Source organism: Neolamprologus brichardi, chromosome 22, assembly GCF_056152115.1.
Source record: "Neolamprologus brichardi isolate AB-2024 chromosome 22, ASM5615211v1, whole genome shotgun sequence".
In the NCBI taxonomy this organism is placed as follows: Eukaryota; Metazoa; Chordata; class Actinopteri; order Cichliformes; family Cichlidae; genus Neolamprologus; species Neolamprologus brichardi.
The window spans coordinates 4945793-4963648 of NC_142124.1; positions in this window are offsets into that span (position 1 = coordinate 4945793).

The following is a 17856-nucleotide window of genomic DNA, read 5'->3' on the forward strand; positions in this document are numbered from 1 at the left end:
TTAATGTTTTATGTATTGTATGTACAAGAAAGGCAGTGACCAGAGGCCACAGAAAGTGAATGACATTCCAGGACGTAATTAACTGCTGGCATTGGGAAGCTGGCAGGACTCGAGATAAGCTTTTCTCACCTTCCAGCTGAGTGACTGAAGCGACTACCAATGAGAGTGAAGAATGCCTCACACTGCCATATGACATTATGTTATATCTAAAGTACTGCAAGTTGGAAAGTTACCTGGTAACTGTAGCACACTTTAAAACTGAGGTCTCTCGTTGCCTTTAGCATATTTGGTTGCAGGTCATATGTCAATCACAGGTAGGGATAGGAATAGGTTCTTGTAAAGAACCAGCTGCCAGTAATCCAATTCCTTTGAATTGTTCGTCTGCCTGCCGATTGATTCCACTTGTGGTTGCAATTGGCTGATTTTAGTTCATGTGCTGGAGGAGGAAAATAGTGGTGCAGTCTGGATATGGACATTACTTTTATTTTTATTGTGCAACAGGATAAAAGCACAATGGTAAAGTGCAAACTGGATCCAGAGCAAAAACAACGGCTCTATGATGCTAACACAACTTTAGCTCTTTGCAAGCATCTGCACAGACAGCATGCTAATGCTAAGCTAGCCACGAGCCGAGTGATATTAAAGCTGAGTGAATGCTGACCACAACCCAGCAGTCAGACCCTGAACGTCAACGGGTAACAAAAGCAGCGATGAGCAGTCAGGCTGCAGCTTCCGTTTCTACCTGTTCATGTTTCTATCGTAGAATCACCGTGATGATCGCTTCAAAGTCTCTGTGCTGGTTTTCTATCTGTGCTCTGTGCTGTCGACTGTGTTCAAACCTAAATGCTAAGAGAAAGATCATATGTGTCTCCTCTAGGATGGGGATTTGTGTGTCGTGTAGTCTATAGGTTTATATTGTTAAATAGTAATTACAAGACAATTTGTTTCAGGTCATTTTACAAAAAAACATGAAAGTAATGTAATATGTAACGAGTTACTGTCTCCCGGAATTACTTAAGTAATGTACTGTATTACTTATAGGAACCTTTGTTTGTGTAATTATAATACATCAGTTTCCTTGAGTAACGACTCCAACACTCACTGCAACAAAGAGAGGAAATACCTCTAACATGCAAAAACATGGAATTAACTTGCAGGAATGTGATATCTCTGATATGCTGCTTGCTGATGATGGCGACTCAAAGCAGATACAATGAGAATCAGTAAGAGAATTGATAAGGAATCAAATCGCTAAGTGATATTAATAATCGCTAAATTCCCATCCCTAATTACAGGTATTCTTCATTCCAACTGTAGTCACTTTAAGTAGTGATGTGCGATACCACTGATTTGCTTTCCGATCCGATACCAAGTAAAATTCAGGGTGGTATCGGCGATACCGATCCGATACCGATACTTTGTACAAAAACATTTTTTTACTGTATCTTTTACTGTATCTCAAATTATAGCTTCATAATTATTACAGGACGTAAGATTACTTGTTCTTATCATTTAATAATGCAGAATTATTATACAGAAAACTGAAGTTGTGTGCCATTTCAGCACGTTGCCTGCCTGCAGCACTAAAGGACTCCTCGAGAGACGTCTGTCTCGCCCTAGCAGCACCTGTCCCCCTCCTCGTCTTCAGTTCGCCTCAACATACGCTCGTCATATTCTGTGATATGATTTACTCTGAGGTGTTTAACGAGGTAAATGGTGTTGCTACAACACCTCACTTTCTCGCCACATGTATCACAAACCGCATCTTGGCTGTTTGTGGAGGTAAAATACGTCCGCACATTACTCCCAGCCATTGTTGTGAGCCACGCCAAGGGGCTGCGACACATTTATACAGCCATATTTCGCACATGACTATTAACGGCGGAAGAGGAAGTAGTTCCTTCCAATGTAGACAATCCAAATGATATAGTTTATTTCCACTCTGTTCCTGTAAATGATAAACTACAAATTTACCCTACATTACTAAAATATCGATATTTTAATATGAGAATCGATTCTAGAACATAAATGGTATCGGAGGAATCGATATTTCAGTATCGATCCGCACATCACTAACTTTAAGAACTCCCTCCCACCTTATGTCACAGTAGTTATTGCTTCCAGGAAGTGATTCACTCATAGCACATCACTACGACTTTCCATGCACTAGATGCTTAGGCATCCCTCTAACATATTTACTACCAACTCATCATTCAGTCAGTGGTATTTTGCATTGTCATTGGTAGTTGCATCATTCATTATTATCAGGATGTCCAAAAAACTCACTGAAAAGCCTTCAGCTAATCCAAAATGCTGCAGCAAGAGTACTGACAGGGACTAGAAAGAGAGAGCAGATTTCTCCTGTTTTGGCTTCCCTTCATTGGCTTCCTGTTAAATCCAGAATTGAATTCAAAATCCTGCTCCTCACATACAAGGTCTTAAATAATCAGGCCCCATCTTATCTTAATGACCTTGTAGTACCATATCACCCTATTAGAGCACTTCGCTCCCGCTCTGCAGGCCTACTTGTTGTTCCTAGAGTATTTAAAAGTAGAATGGGAGGGCGAGCCTTCAGTTTTCAGGCCCCTCTTCTGTGGAACCAGCTTCCAGTTTGGATTCAGGAGACAGACACTATCTCTACTTTTAAGATTAGGCTTCAAACTTTCCTTTTTGCTAAAGCATATAGTTAGGGCTGGACCAGGTGACCCTGAATCCTCCCTTAGTTATGCTGCAATAGATGTAGGCTGCCGGGGGATTCCCATGATGCATTGAGTTTTTCCTTTCCAGTCACCTTTCTCACTCACTATGTATTAACAGACCTCTCTGCATTGAATCATATCTGTTATTAATCTCTGTGTCTCTTCCACAGCATGTCTTTATCCTGTCTTCCTTCTCTCACCCCAACCAATCACAGCAGATGGCCCCGCCCCTCCCTGAGCCTGGTTCTGCTGGAGGTTTCTTCCTGTTAAAAGGGAGTTTTTCCTTCCCACTGTCGCCAAAGTGCTGCTCATAGGGGGTCATATGATTGTTGGGCTTTTCTCTGTATCTATGAAGCGCCTTGAGGCGACTTTTGTTGTGATTTGGCGCTATATAAATAAAATTGAATTGAATTGAATTGAATCATTCATGTTGAAGGTAAGCAAAGTTGATTTCAGGACCCGCCCACTTCTCATTGACAGCAATGTCGACTAGAGACCAACCATCAGCTTGCAATGTGCAATGAGTGTGCAAATAGCCTAAAATTAAGTTAATTAGATCTACCTGAATACAAATGTGCATAAAATGTAAATACTATCAAGCACTTACATCTGTAAAATACAGTGGAATAATACACTTAGAAAACATCATCATATTTTTAAAGGACTGCCCTTCACATTAAACGAGTTTCCGCTGCAACTATAAGAAATAGTCTGTATGAAAAGCAGCAGCACCAAGTATTTAAAGTAATTCTACTCTCAGAATACCCATGGCTGTCTGCACGCTTTGAATGTGGAGGTTAGAGGTAAATGAGAGCACAGGTTTTTATAATGTGAGTGAAGTGAGCCTTTTAAAGAAAAATAAATTGTGCAGCCCTGTGATGTGCAATTATTATTCATAGTTTACCTAGCCCTGCACTCCCCATTGTAATTCATAATCATCTATTATGGTAATTGACTTTACGAGATTAATACCAGACTAATAAAGGTGCCTGAACTTGCTTCTATGAATAAATACGTGCTTGATATGAGTTTAGCTGGGGTTACCCTCCCCATTCCTCCCCGCTAAGAGCTGTTCAATGGCTGCTTGATGAATGGGAGGAAAGAGGGAGGATGGAGGGTGCAGAAGCGCCAAGTGATAATGCGGTGTCATCAGTTACCTTGACAACTGCAGCCTCTACATCAAACGTGTTAATTATGAAATTTTTTGCCAGGAAATTAGCAGAGGCTTGTTCCCCGTTCTTGGCCCGGCCTGTGCAGCTCGGGGTTTTTTGCCTCCATCACTCACTGCTGACTCCAACAACAAGGGTGAAATATAATATGCAAATCTCCACAGCAACTCTGCCTCGAGCCCAGGCTTATGTTGCTCTGCAATAAATAGGTAGTGCTCGTGCAAACGCTGCAGGCAGCATGCTCTCAACCCTGCAGCATCCATGGAGAGTTGGAATTTCAGTAGCATGCAGCAGGCGGGTCAGTTTTGTAACTCGCACACGGGCACGTTAGCGGAAAATAACTGATTAAATAAGTGACCCAGCAGGTCAGCGGGCAGTAAATAAGCAGAGTCCTGTCAGTGCTGCAGCCGGTTCAACGCTGCGATTTCATGGCTATGTGGAAGCTCATTCATAAGGCTCACATTTAGATATTTATCTTACAAACTATTTGTTAATGTCATGGGTTTAGGTCGTAAAAATACCTAAAACAACTGCAAAATTCCAATAAGGTTTAAAAGCTAAAATAAAGATAAAAATGTGATTATTCTTCTGTTTCTTAGGATGTCACATATCAGATTTGATAACATTGATTACTGGATGATAAACATCATGTAATACATAAGAGACTTTGTTAAACTGCTTTGTATACAAAAAGGAGACTTGACCCTCTCACTGCTACATGAGTACGACTGAATCAGTCAAGCTTTCAGGCTCCATCTTGCTGGAATAGCAAACTTATGTACATCAGGCTCACACTTAATCTACATTTGATTTCATTTCTGATGGTTTTAGGTTTTTCCTCATTTTTTAAAATGAGGTTTCTACTTATTTTATTGGTTTTAATTTGATCTTTTTTGCTGGTTGTTGCTTTTTGATATTATTTTACTGAATTTCTATTTCTCTCAAGAAATTGACTTTTGAGTTTAAACTCTATGCATATGTCTGTTAATTTAATTTACACAGTCTTCTTCCACAGTTTTGCTCACTTGCTTTCATCATTTACACATTTACCACTTTAATTACACCTTCCCAGCACCAGGTTGGACCCTTTTTGCCTTCAGAGATTTTGTTCCATATTAACACACATGGCTGCACATCTGTGATGCAAATCTCCTTTTCAAGCACATCCCAAAAGGTCTTTTTTGGCTTGAGATCTGGGGGCCATTTGAGTACCGTGTCATGTTCAAGCAACCATTTGGAGATGATTTGAGCTTCTTGTCATGTCGCGTTATCCTGCTGGAAGCAGCCATTAAAACACGGGTGCACTGTGATCTTAAGTGAATGGACATGGTCAGCAGCTATACTCAGGTAGGCTATGGCGCTTAAACAATACTTAGGGGTTCAGTGTGCACCAAGAAAATTTCCCCCACACCATTACACCACCAGCAGCCTGAACCACTGATAGAAAGATCCACGAGTTCGTGTTGTTTATGCCAAATCCTGACCTGAACATTGAAGTATTACAGCTGAAAAACTCCTCAGACTCTCTATTCACATCTGATGAGTCCTTGCAAATTGTGGCCTCGGTTTCCAGTTCTTAGCTGACAGAAGTGGAGCTAGTGTAGTCTTCTCCTGCTTCCGCTCTTTCACTTCAAGGTGTTGGGCTCTCACAGATGTTTTGCTTGTATCGAGTGATTATTTGAGTAGCTTGAAACAGTCTCCAGATATTTTATCATTTTTGGACCATTCGCTGCAAACCCTAGAGATGGTTGTGTGGGAAAAATCCCAGTAGATCAGCAGTTTCTGAAATATTCACACCACGCTGTCTGGCACTAACAACCATGCCACAATCATAGTCACATAAATATCCTGTGATGCTCAAGATAACTTAAACTTTAGTAGGCCATCTTGACCATATCTACACATCTAAATGCATTAAGGCTACGTTCACACTGCAGGTCTTGATGCTCAATTCCGATTTTTTGATCAAATCCGATTTTTTTGTCTGCTCGTTCACACTACAAATAAAATGCGACAGCAAACGCGCTCTAGAGACGTCACACACAACTCGCTCTGTTTAGACCCAGAGCAAACAGTATTGTTTGACTGATGGCCCTTAATATAAAGACTTCGGACTTTACATTTCCCAATTTTTGCTTTAAGTTATTTTGTTATTGACATAATAATGTAAATAACCTAATAATGATCCTTATTGCTGTTTTAGAGGAGCGCTGCTTCAAAGGATAGTTGCAGATTTCTGTCAGAATCTGCAGATTATACAGTACAAATAAAATGTTCACGTTTCTCCAACGTTGTCTTCCCAACAGTTTCACAGGATGGCCAGGAAGCGTTCGCGATGTCTTCTCCGGCGCTGATAATTGGCTTCTGTCTTGTGTCGGTGACGTAAAAGACGGATTTAATGCGACTTGACCATCAAACAGCAGTCGCTTTCTGAAACATCAGATATGTATTGGATTCAGTACCACATAGGAAAGTGACCCAGATCGGATTTGGAAATATCGGATTTGTGCCGTTCACACTGTCACACCATGATCGGATATGGGTCGCATAGGGTCAAAAAAATCGGATTTGATGCGCTTTCGCCTGCAGTGTGAACGTAGCCTTAGTGACCTGAGATTTGTCGTCACCTGTGACCCTGGACGTGACTGGAACGCCTGAAATCAATGATTTGGACGGGAGAGTGAATACTGTTTATTGATATGTGCATTTCACAGGCTTATTGGTGGCACCAATATTTATGTCTTATGAATTGATGAAAGATTTTTGATTTTCGCCTGCAGTGTGAACGTAGCCTAAGTTGCTGCGATGTGGCTGGTGTTTGTTCATTTATTTATATAGAAAACAAACAATACAATCTGCCGCATTTTAACTGAGATATCTATGATTCTGTTCTCATTTGACATAAACAAGGTTACATGGAATCAAATTCCCATTGAGCCTTTAATTTATTCATGTTCCTGGAAATTAACACTTTATTTAAGGACATAACATGTCCCAGAGTCGCTCTCACAGAGGAATAAGTGCAACTGGAGGATAGCTGGGATTTTAGAAATACAAAAACACTAAATGTTAAAAAGGAAAAATACTTGAAGTGGAACACATTTCAGGTTTTGTAAGAATGACCAGACAGCAGTCGTACACTTTTAGTATTTTATTTCATAGTTTTTAGACATTTAATAAAAAATAGAACCATTTCAATGTAAGTTAATGGTTGCTTGTATTACACCAGTTTTTTAAAAATTATATATAATTTTAAATGTATACAAAATACAAGTTTACATAAATATTCATCAAAGATGCTGGCAGTCTGAGGACGCACAAAAACATCATTGTTACCTTTAGGCATCTTTTTTTCACCCTAAACATTTTTTGGCACAAATAATCAAACTTCAGTATAGAAATATTATTATCACTATAGTTGCTCTTATGTTTACATTATGCCATTTCCTTTTGGAAAAATATCACTGCCATCACCCTGAAAAGTAGGTGACCTCACACAGCTTAAATCACTGCATCTTCTCTAAAATCCTGCTCTTCCAATCTGCTGTTTTGTAATGAATCTCCTCACTTCGATTCCTGCCAGCTGCCTTGAAGTTATCATCCATTTTCATGCAGATGAATATTTTATTTCCAAGTCTGTAGGCTTCAGTGGAACGAGCGTCGCTGACCTGAGTTCGACAGAAATCCTGTGGAGGAACCGCAGATGGAAAAGCTACATGTTGGTCTCTGCAGAAATAGCCAGAGGAGTTGGCACAGATCAGCCCGAGCGTTTGCCAGCTGTTCCCTCACCAAAGATGACTCTTGTAACCCTCTCATATGTATATTCAGAGCATTAGGCACATATCACAGCTCAGAGAGGAAAAAGTCATTACACAGATTATGAGAGTAGTAGGCAAAATATTACTATTACCGTCATGGCTCCCTGTAGTTATATCAGGATGGCAGTGATTTAGGATCGGCTTGCCTGCAGAGAGTTTTCATAACAAGAGCTTAAACTATCAATAGATCAATACCTTCACTAAAGTTGCAATCGATGTGCAGCTGGAGATCAATTCTGTGCAGCACGCTAATGTGATGGACTTCTTTGTGCGTGTTTGTGTGTGTGTTCTGCATCAGCTAAGACTGTTTTACACCACAGTTACACACAGGGAAATTAGATCAACGTTATTTACACAGAATTTAATTGCTCAATTTGATTGTGTTTAAACAAAGTTGTCCCCAAACCTCAATGTGACTAAAAGAAAATCCGATTTTAAAACTCTCAGATAACCCTAAAAATGTTGACTATGTGGCAGTTTACCACCCGAGGGGAATAATATGAATCAGGTACTGGAGAACAACATAAATGCATCAGCTAAATCTTTGTTTCATCATGGGGCCTCATGAAGATTAAAAGCGGTTTTATGAGCGTGACCTGAAAAAGGCAGAGTGAAGAAACGTGTTAAAACAACTCAGATCTCCAAGAGGACCGAACGACTCTAAACACATCACATGTCAATAAACACACAATCCACCAAGTCACAGGAGCTCAACAAACCTGAAGCCCAATGGTTTTCTCTGTGTATAAATTACCTTAAACCGGCTCTTCTGTTGCAAAAACCAATGGGAAGCACTTTATTAGTGAGTTTATGGGCTCAATCACTAGTTTTATGTCCTATTGAGCAAATCATGAAGTCCATTGCAAATTACAGTCATTAGAGTCAGAACAGAGGAGTATCCATTATATCAGGGGTGTCAAACTCAAATACACAGTGGGCCAAAATTCAAAATTGGAACAAAGTCGCGGGCTAACGTTAATATTTATTGAAATATATTTATTCCTCCAGATATAAGAATGAATCTTTTCTTATGGACTCAAACACATTTTGCTGAAAAACTGAATATGGAACAAGCAAAGCTTAATACTAAACAATATATATATATATATATATATATATATATTAGCTGTATAATACCAGTAGGCCAGCTCTAATAGTAATTTGGTATGGCTTTGCGGGCCAAATGTAATTAGGTTGCGGGCCAAATTTGGCCCGCGGGCCAGAGTTGGACACCTATGCATTATATGCTGATACTCTTTAAAAAACAACAACATATAGGACAGTTAAAAAACTACAAATTCTACACTTGATTTGCTTTGAATTTAATCATCTGAATAACTTGGTGAAAAGCTCTAGAAGCAGTTATCTGCATCTGAGTTTAGAGAAAGATTTCCACACAAACTACAAATGGTAACTGATTTCAGAAAAGTGAAAGCAGAGCCTTTGGCATCTTGTCCAGTCTCGTATCCGTTTCCTGTCAAACATTTATCCACAATGCACATGTGCAAACAGCCATAAAAAAGAAAGCTGCTGACCTTGCTGCTTGTCAAGCTCATTGCATTATTAATGGCACATGGACACGCCCATGAGACCACCCATAAAGATTTCAGTAGCATGTAATCAAGCAGAGTCATTCCTGCTTCTAGAGACAAAAGCCAGCTGCAGCCACAAGATGGCATTAATGTGAAAGATGGATGCAAACAGTTATGAAAGCTTTATGATAGAATGCTGAGATTAAAGGAAAGTGATTACATTACTTTGGTGCATTTTAATTGATTTCTAGTTTTGGATTTCACTAGACAAGCATCACTGGAATATGTATGAATACTCAGCTCAGCAGGCACTCGGCTGTATCATAACTCTGGGTTCTTGTCTAGCTTTGTGTTAGCATGCTGTGCTAGCAAAGAGCTGACTTTCTGTTAGCAGTATATGTGTTTTTTTCTGTCATGGCTGCAGTTTGGATTTTACCGTTGAGCTCTTGTCCTTTTAAAAATAAAAGTAATGTCCATGTCTCTACTGTAGACTGCACCAATATTTTACTGAAATAAGATGACTGTAGTGCAAGTGCACAGAAAGGAAAAAGGCATGTTTGTTTGCTAATTATAACTGTAATGTAATTATTGAATTTATTATAGTAACACATGTCATTACTGAAGAAAATAATTCTACTGCACTACTGTCAGTAACAAGCACACCCTGGATTATCCACTTGCATGACTCCGAGGACCATAATTCACAAAACTGTTCATGTTGTGTATATATATGTATGTATGTTTAAAGCGTATTGCACACCGCTATATACTGCCCCCTTGTGGTCATCCTACAAACAATGTAGCATGCTGAAGCTGCATGTTGCATATAATGATGCAATGAGAATCCTTTGCAGGATACCTAGAAGTGGTAGTGCCAGCCAGATGTTTGTAGCTGTGGGTGTTTGGACTTTTAAAGCACTTTTAAGAAAGTTAATGTTCAATTTTAGAGAACGACTGGATGGTTCGAGTAGCAGTATAATTTTAGCACTTACAGATCCGACAGTGAGTGGTTCCCGTTACTCATCCAGTCTGAGAAAGCACTGGTTAAAGTGTTTGTGTATTTATTGATTTATCTTAAGTAATTGTGTTTTATGTATATTATGGTTTTATATTTTTACAAATGCTTTATATACTTATTTATATACTTATATATATTTAATGGTCTATACCTTGTGTTGGGGGGGGGTGTTGTGTTTCTGTCTTGTTTTTATGGACATGAAGTCTGCCAATAAAGATTGAATTGAATTGAATTGAATTGAATAATATTACTTGAGCTCATGAACTAATCGGGAAAGTTTCTACTGATGTGTTTCTAAGGCTACGTTCACACTGCAGGTCTTGATGCTCAATTCCGATTTTTTGATCAAATCTGATTTTTTTGTCTGCTCGTTCACACTACAAATAAAATGTGACAGCAAACGCGCTCTAGTGTGAACGCTCAAAGCGGCCGCATGCGCAAAAGAAGACGTCACACACGACGCGCTCTGTTTAGACCCAGACCAACAGTATTGTTTGACTGATGGCCCTTAATATAAAGACTTCGGACTTCACGTTTCCCAATTTTTGCTTTAAGTTATTTTGTTATTTACATAATAATGTAAATAACCTAATAATGATCCTTATTGCTGTTTTAGAGGAGCGCTGCTTCAAAGGATAGTTGCAGATTTCTGTCAGAATCTGCAGATTATACAGTACAAATAAAACGTTCACGTTTCTCCAACGTTGTCTTCCCAATAGTTTCACTGACATCTACACTGGATGGCCAGGAAGCGTTCGCGATGTCTTCTCCGGCGCTGATAATTGGCGTCTGTCTTGTGTCGGTGACGTAAAAGACGGATTTAATGCGACTTGACCATCAAACAGCAGTCGCTTTCTAAAACATCGGATATGTATCGGATTCAGTACCACATACGAAAGTGACCCAGATCGGATTTGAAAATATCGGATTTGTGCCGTTCACACTGTCATACATCACACACTGTCATGATCGGATATGGGTCGCATAGGGTCAAAAAAATCGGATTTGATGCGCTTTCGCCTGCAGTGTGAACGTAGCCTTAGAGACTTCTACAGAACTGGAAGTCAAGCGATGGTGCCAAAGATGGACATGGCTGCAGTTACAGCACCTATTGGTTTTGGACTCGTCATCTTGAAACGATTATTTTTTTGGAGCCTGAAATCACCTCATATGGATTAGAGGGTGGAGTGTTCAATTACCAGCAAGCATTAGTTTGTTTGGCAAGCTGCATTCATAACTGTAGGTGTGCAGCATACGAATACAGATAATGGTTAATGAACTCTAAGCAGCAAACTAATAAAATACTAGAATTTCACTCAGCAGAACTGGTGAATGGACCGTTTCTTATAAAGGACTTTTCTATTCCACTGGAGCGCTCCAAGCACGTTATACAGCATGCCTTATTCAACCAGTCACACAAGCACTTTTTTCCTATGACTAAGTGCTTTCAATTCAATATTCACACACATTCATACCCCAATGAATGCACCAGAGAGCAACTAAGGGTTCAGTATCTTGTCCAAGGATAGTTTGGCACACAGACTGAAGCAGACAGGGATCAAACCATCAACCTCCTAATTAGTGGATGACCTGTTCTTCCATCTGAGCTACAGCCAAGTCTGAAACACGTGTTCTTTAACCAAAGCCAAACAAACAGCACCCCTACCTGCTCGAGAGAAGAACACAAGAATATCTGCACCAAGCCCTTTTTAAATAATTAGCCAAGTGCCAACAGGTGAGACCACACAGGTAAGGGAGCCTGAAAGGACCAAAATGTATCTAATTAACTTGAATTAAATGTAGAACGGCTAAATCAATGTGTGAATGCAGTTGGAGATGATATAAACAAAAAAGGACAGTTGTTCACTTTTTAGAGCTGAATGTAAACATCTTGTTAAAAATAGAATATTAATCAAAAAGAGGCGCTGATTTGTTATAAGGTGAGAATGAGGTGAAATCACTCATTCTTTGTTGGATTTCTGTATTTTTCTGGACATCACTCCAGAAAATCCTCAAATAACAGTCAGGTAATCAGTAACATGTGGCCCACAAAGCAGGAGAGCCCCTTTTTTAGAAAATATCGAAGAAAACTATTCTGAGTGGACTTTGTAGATCATCAGCAAAGAGCTGAGGTTCAAAGACAGAAGCTTTTCTTTTTGTGAGCTCTGGATGAAAATGTAACAACAGAAAGCTGGAAAAAGAGAGAGAGAGAGATGTTTTTTCAAGAGCAAAATTAGAGCATGTGGAGGAGGATGATTTGGCCGAGCAGATATGATTCAGAGGGGGCAGCGTGATGTGAGGTTTTTCTTGAAGAAATGAACCTTTAATGATCCTCTCGGGGATTCAGTCAGACTGACAGCAGAAGACGAGGAGGGACGCCGCTGTTCAGATTATACGAAGAAGGTCAAAATCTCAGCTCTCATGCAGCTGACGGCACAGCATCATTCTCTACAACTTCCCCCACTCCTTCCACCCCCCGGACAGGAAATCAGTAACTCCACCCTGAGGGTTTCTACACTCAGTATGGCTGCACCACAGAACAGGAGAAAGACTCGTGTAGGGGATGAAAACAAAAGAATATCAACTCTCATTAAAAATATATACATTTGCATATTATGAATGGGTAGTCCAACATGAGAACTACATAACATGAAAGTCACATATAAGGAAAATAATAAAACAGGTAAAACGACTGCCGTTGATGGAAACAATGATAAACTGGTATGATGAGATATTTTGATTTTTGTGGCATTTTATTTGTAAATTAAAAAATAATAATACAATGTAACCTTTGCACATGGTTTGATGCATGCTCGTCCAGGTAAGGAAATCTCTCGTCCACTCATCCAATCGATTTCTTCAGCTGTCTCAGCTGAATGCTGGTTTCCCCGACCTTTTAAACAGGTCACTTTCTTGATCATTACTATGCAAACCGTCATGACTATTGATCAATAACCACTGATCAAAGACCATTGATCAGCGAAAACCGATCGATGGCCATGAGAGTTGGGGAATGGCTGCAATCACAGCATTGTAAGATGGTGAAAGCCCCCTCCTCGTGTAAACGGCCTCCTTGACTCCCTGCTCAAATTGGACATCCTCATCATTGAAAGAGTGTGCATGACCTGTCGTCATGCAAAGTCCTGACATGACGAGTTAGGTCTCGTCAAAGGATGCAGATCTTTAAAGGTGACCAATTTTTGGCCCAGCAGTGTTTAGAGAAAATGCATCTGAGCTGTTCTGATACTCCTGAAACATCAGAGATCCTTCAGTTTTCACTGAGGCTGCATTTGTCCTTTTTCTCTCCTGAATCGCACATGCAATCGCTTCACATGCAAAATTGATTTTAAGCCTTGTCGCTCACGCGCAGAGATTTATCCAGATACTTGGATATCATGTACTGTAGATGGTGAGATTTTAAAGTGTTCAAAACCTTAACATTTAGGAACATTTGTAATTGTTCCACGACTTGTAGATGCACCTTTTTGCAGGCTGATGAACCTCTGAGAAACTCTGCCTCTCTGAGATGTCTTTTTTTTCTTGTTTTGTTGCCAGTTAACCTAATTAGTTGAAAGATGTTCCTCCATCTGTTGTTTTAGTAACACTTACTTTTCGACCCTTCCGTCCCAAGTCTTTTGCGGCGTCTTACTGCCATCAGGTTCAAAATGATCTAACATTTTTCATGAAATTGTAAAATGTTTAAACATTACATAACATATTTACATTTTACACAGCGTCCCAGTTTTTCTGGAGCTGTTCTTGTATTTCCTTATACAATTTAAAGGCAGGGTTATGTCTGGTTGGGATGGCAGCAACCAAAATATGTTCACACGTTTTAAAATAACGAGTGCTGTGCTCACTGTGTCACACACATTAACATCAGCAGAGGGAGATGTCAGAGTGACATCACCGAAGTCACAAAGCAAGCATAAGGCCTGCGACATAACTTATGAGGTCACAGATGAGTGTGAAGTATCAGGTGATGTAAGAGGCATTATGCAGACACAATTACATTCACTAAGCTGAAAGGATGGTCAAGATAGCCAAAGGTCAGACCCACACTGATAATCTGCTATTTATTTGAAATTTGGGGGAAATATGCGTGATACGATTAATCTCACTGTTATGAGTTTATGATCATTAAAAATCCAAATAGCAAAAAGATAAGTAAAGAGAACAGCTGGCCTGCCTCTGTCCTCTGTGTTTGTAGGGTTAAAATAATCTACCAACACCTCTAAATCTCACAAATTGATGCTCTTTTTGGATTTATTCAAGACAACAAAAATGTTACAATGTCAATGTAGCGACTGTTTTGACCAATATAGCAACGCCTATGAAGAGCTGCTATATGCTACAGTCACACTAGTGGTTGGAGACTGCAGCACAACCAAAATTACTCCGACGGTGTTCAATGAAATCGCTATCTTGTTGCCTTTGAAATGGTTGCAGTAATTTTACAGAGTCAAAGTAAGCAGCTGAAGAGGGTCAAGCTGGCAGCGGTTGATCTTATAATATGATTCACTGTGATAAATAAGCCAAAAACACAAATCTGTTGATATCCATCCAACTATTCGCCTTTTTCCACTTATCCAATTCAACAAATGTCCTGTTTTTCTTTTATATAATCAGAATACAACCGGTTCAGTCGAGCCCCCTGTCACGCAGACTTACTCAGACCGATTGAAACATGTTGGGATTCTTGCTGTGGTTATAAATTAAATCTGAATCTTTATCAGTCAGTCAGAGTTGGTGATTGTTTGGTGACAGGTTGCTTCCATCCAGGAGAGCTGTGCAGCTGCCCTGTGATTAAAAGTGGTTTGCCTAAAGGTTGCCTAATTGCAGTGTTGGGGAGTAACGGAATACATGTACCGCCGTTACGTATTTAAAATACAAAATATGAGTAACTGTATTCTGTTACAGTTACCGTTTAAAAAGGTGGTATTTAGAATACAGTTACTTTGTTGAAATAAATGGATTACACGGCGGTACTTCCCTGTTTCATATTGTGGCGGGTCAGGACTGTTTGGGTTTTGTTTGACAGCTACGTTCTGTTGTTCCAGGCAGCAGCGTTACGGTTGCCATGGTTACAGGGTGATGCTCTCTCTCTGCGTGTTTCCTGGGTGAGAGAGCGCCTGTTGTTGTTGTTGTTGTGCTAAGCTAACAGGCAGAATGCTACAGGTATAGCTCTAAAGAATGTAGCATCATAGGCAGTGTAGTCCGTGCTGCAGGGAGAATGGACTGCCATACCCGTTATGTGTCTGTGAGCGAGGGAGGGAGAAAAAGGAAAAGTACGAGCTGTCATCGAGCAAAAACGGGAGCTGGAAGCATGTAAATATAATAATAACCACTGCAGCCAAGAAGAGAGCCTGACGAGCCCAGTTGTAAGTAAGCTATTAAGACTCGACTGTACACCGTGTTCGTGTTTTCCTCCAAAAACAATAAGTTCTGTTGGAGCAGCCTTTCAACGCCTCTCTCTGTCTCTGCTAGCAAAGTTGACCCAGACAACAAAGTAAAGCTATTTTTCAGCTACGAGCCGACACAGAACCCACCGTATTAGCCAGAGGTCCCTTTACTACGGTTCGGAGCCGCGGACCTTCAGTAACAGTAATAAATCACAGCAATAGTACATTCATGTAGTTGTAAACAGCATGATAATATATTAAGTAATCCAAAGTATTCAGAATACGTTACTCTCATTAAGTAACGTAACGGAATACGTTACAGAATACATTTTGGGGCATGTATTCTGTATTCTGTAATGGAATACATTTTAAAAGTAACCTTCCCAACACTGCTTACTTGCAATTGGTCAAAAGCAAAAAAAAACCCAGTACAATCGCAATTTTACCTAGATTTGATTTTTTATGGATAAGTATGTTCACATTGTAAAAAATACTGGAGAAAGCAAGTGCATTGGTTTTCGACTCTGCACCCACTTTGACTCCCACTATGTTCGTATTTTGGAGCCATAAAGGATCATTTGGAGATAATTTTCAGATGGTTTGAACGTGTATGCCTGAAGGAGAGTAGATATATTAGACAAATGATATTGAATATGGAGCTACCAGGCAGGAGGAAAAGAGGAAGACCAAAGAGATTCATGGATGTAGTGAAGGAGGATAGGCAGAGGGTTGGTGTGACAGAGGTGGATGCTCAGGATAGGGTGAGATGGAGGTAGATGGTCTGCTATGGTGACCTCTAAAGGGAGCAACTGAAAGAAGATGAAGAAGACGAGGAGGAAGTGACCATATTTGGAAGAGAGCGTGAAGTGCTGAACACAAACTGAAGCACAAACGTTGTTGATGGTCAGATTGTTCCATTAAAAGGCTAAAAAAGCACAAACAGCAAAGACAAAGTGAAGCTTTGTCAGATGACTGACTGAGTTAGCAGAGGTGAGTCTATCAAAGCAGCTGCAGCCCTGACTTTAAGCCTTACAAGCATCCAAACAAAAGAGCTTTCCAAAACTCAGTCACCTAACATGTAGTTAATGGGGAAACTATCATTAGAGAACTGTTTTTGCTTTAATCGTGTTTATTTCCTCTGTAATGGTACATTTGTGCATTTTAACCTGGGAGTCTATGAAGATTAACCCACGTTTGAACCAGTCCAAGTGAGCATCAGAGGAACTGAAGTTCATTTCTTTAGTCCCAAGGGTTTCCACGTGTTCTCACCTTCAGTGGTTAACATCGTAGCCAAGAGTAACAATTTTTCAATTAGACGGATACATGAACACAAATATCTATGTTCAGGCTAAGTTATAACATCTTTGATTCATTTTTTGAGAATTGGGCGGATGTTTTGTTTTAAAGAATAAGCTTAAAGTTGCCTCCATATCTTATTTATCTTATAATAAAATAAGTGTATCCAGTCTTTAGTCCTCTGTGGACATTTTTGCTCTTGGACTTGTTACAGCCTTGTTTGGTGTGAAGACTGTTGATTGTGGGACAGCTTGTTGCTTTCTTCTGCTGTCCTGCTCTGATGCGATGTTCTGTCATTGAGTCATAGTTTAGTTTCCCCCGCAGGATGTTTTCACGTCACTCTCCAATCAGCGACCGTGGACTGGAATAACCTAATGCGAGGTGCACACTGACTCCCGACCTGTGTCGCATCCTATTCTTCTCTCCCGTCTCCACGTTGGGAAAGATCGGCTCTGAGAGCAGCGTGTCTGTTAGAGAGGAGGCCGAGCGATTTTTGAAGCTGTGGTTTTTGCAGTTAGCAGCTGTTTCCGAGCCTCGGGCGCTTCAGGATCTGATAGCGCGGCGGGGAAACTTTCTTGGGGCATTTTCCAATATCTGCTTCAGCACCACCACCTCCAACAGTCATCTCTGCGGTAACATGTTTGAACAGATGAGCGTCAAGACGGTAAAATGTAGGTCACCGCAAAGATGGCGTTTGCTTGAATGCCTGCATGCTGCGAGGTATTCGGGAACCTGAGAGGAACATTTTTAGGTTTTTAAATGTAGATTTCAGGTTTTTGGTTCACTTTTCACTTTTTAAATGTAAAATAAAATCCTTCAGGAGTGTGAAGGGTCACCTGGTTTCCTCTAAATGTGCACAGAGAGCTACTCTCTTTCTCTTTGTTTCCCTGGTTCCCCTGGTTTTCTACTTGTGTTTTGATTG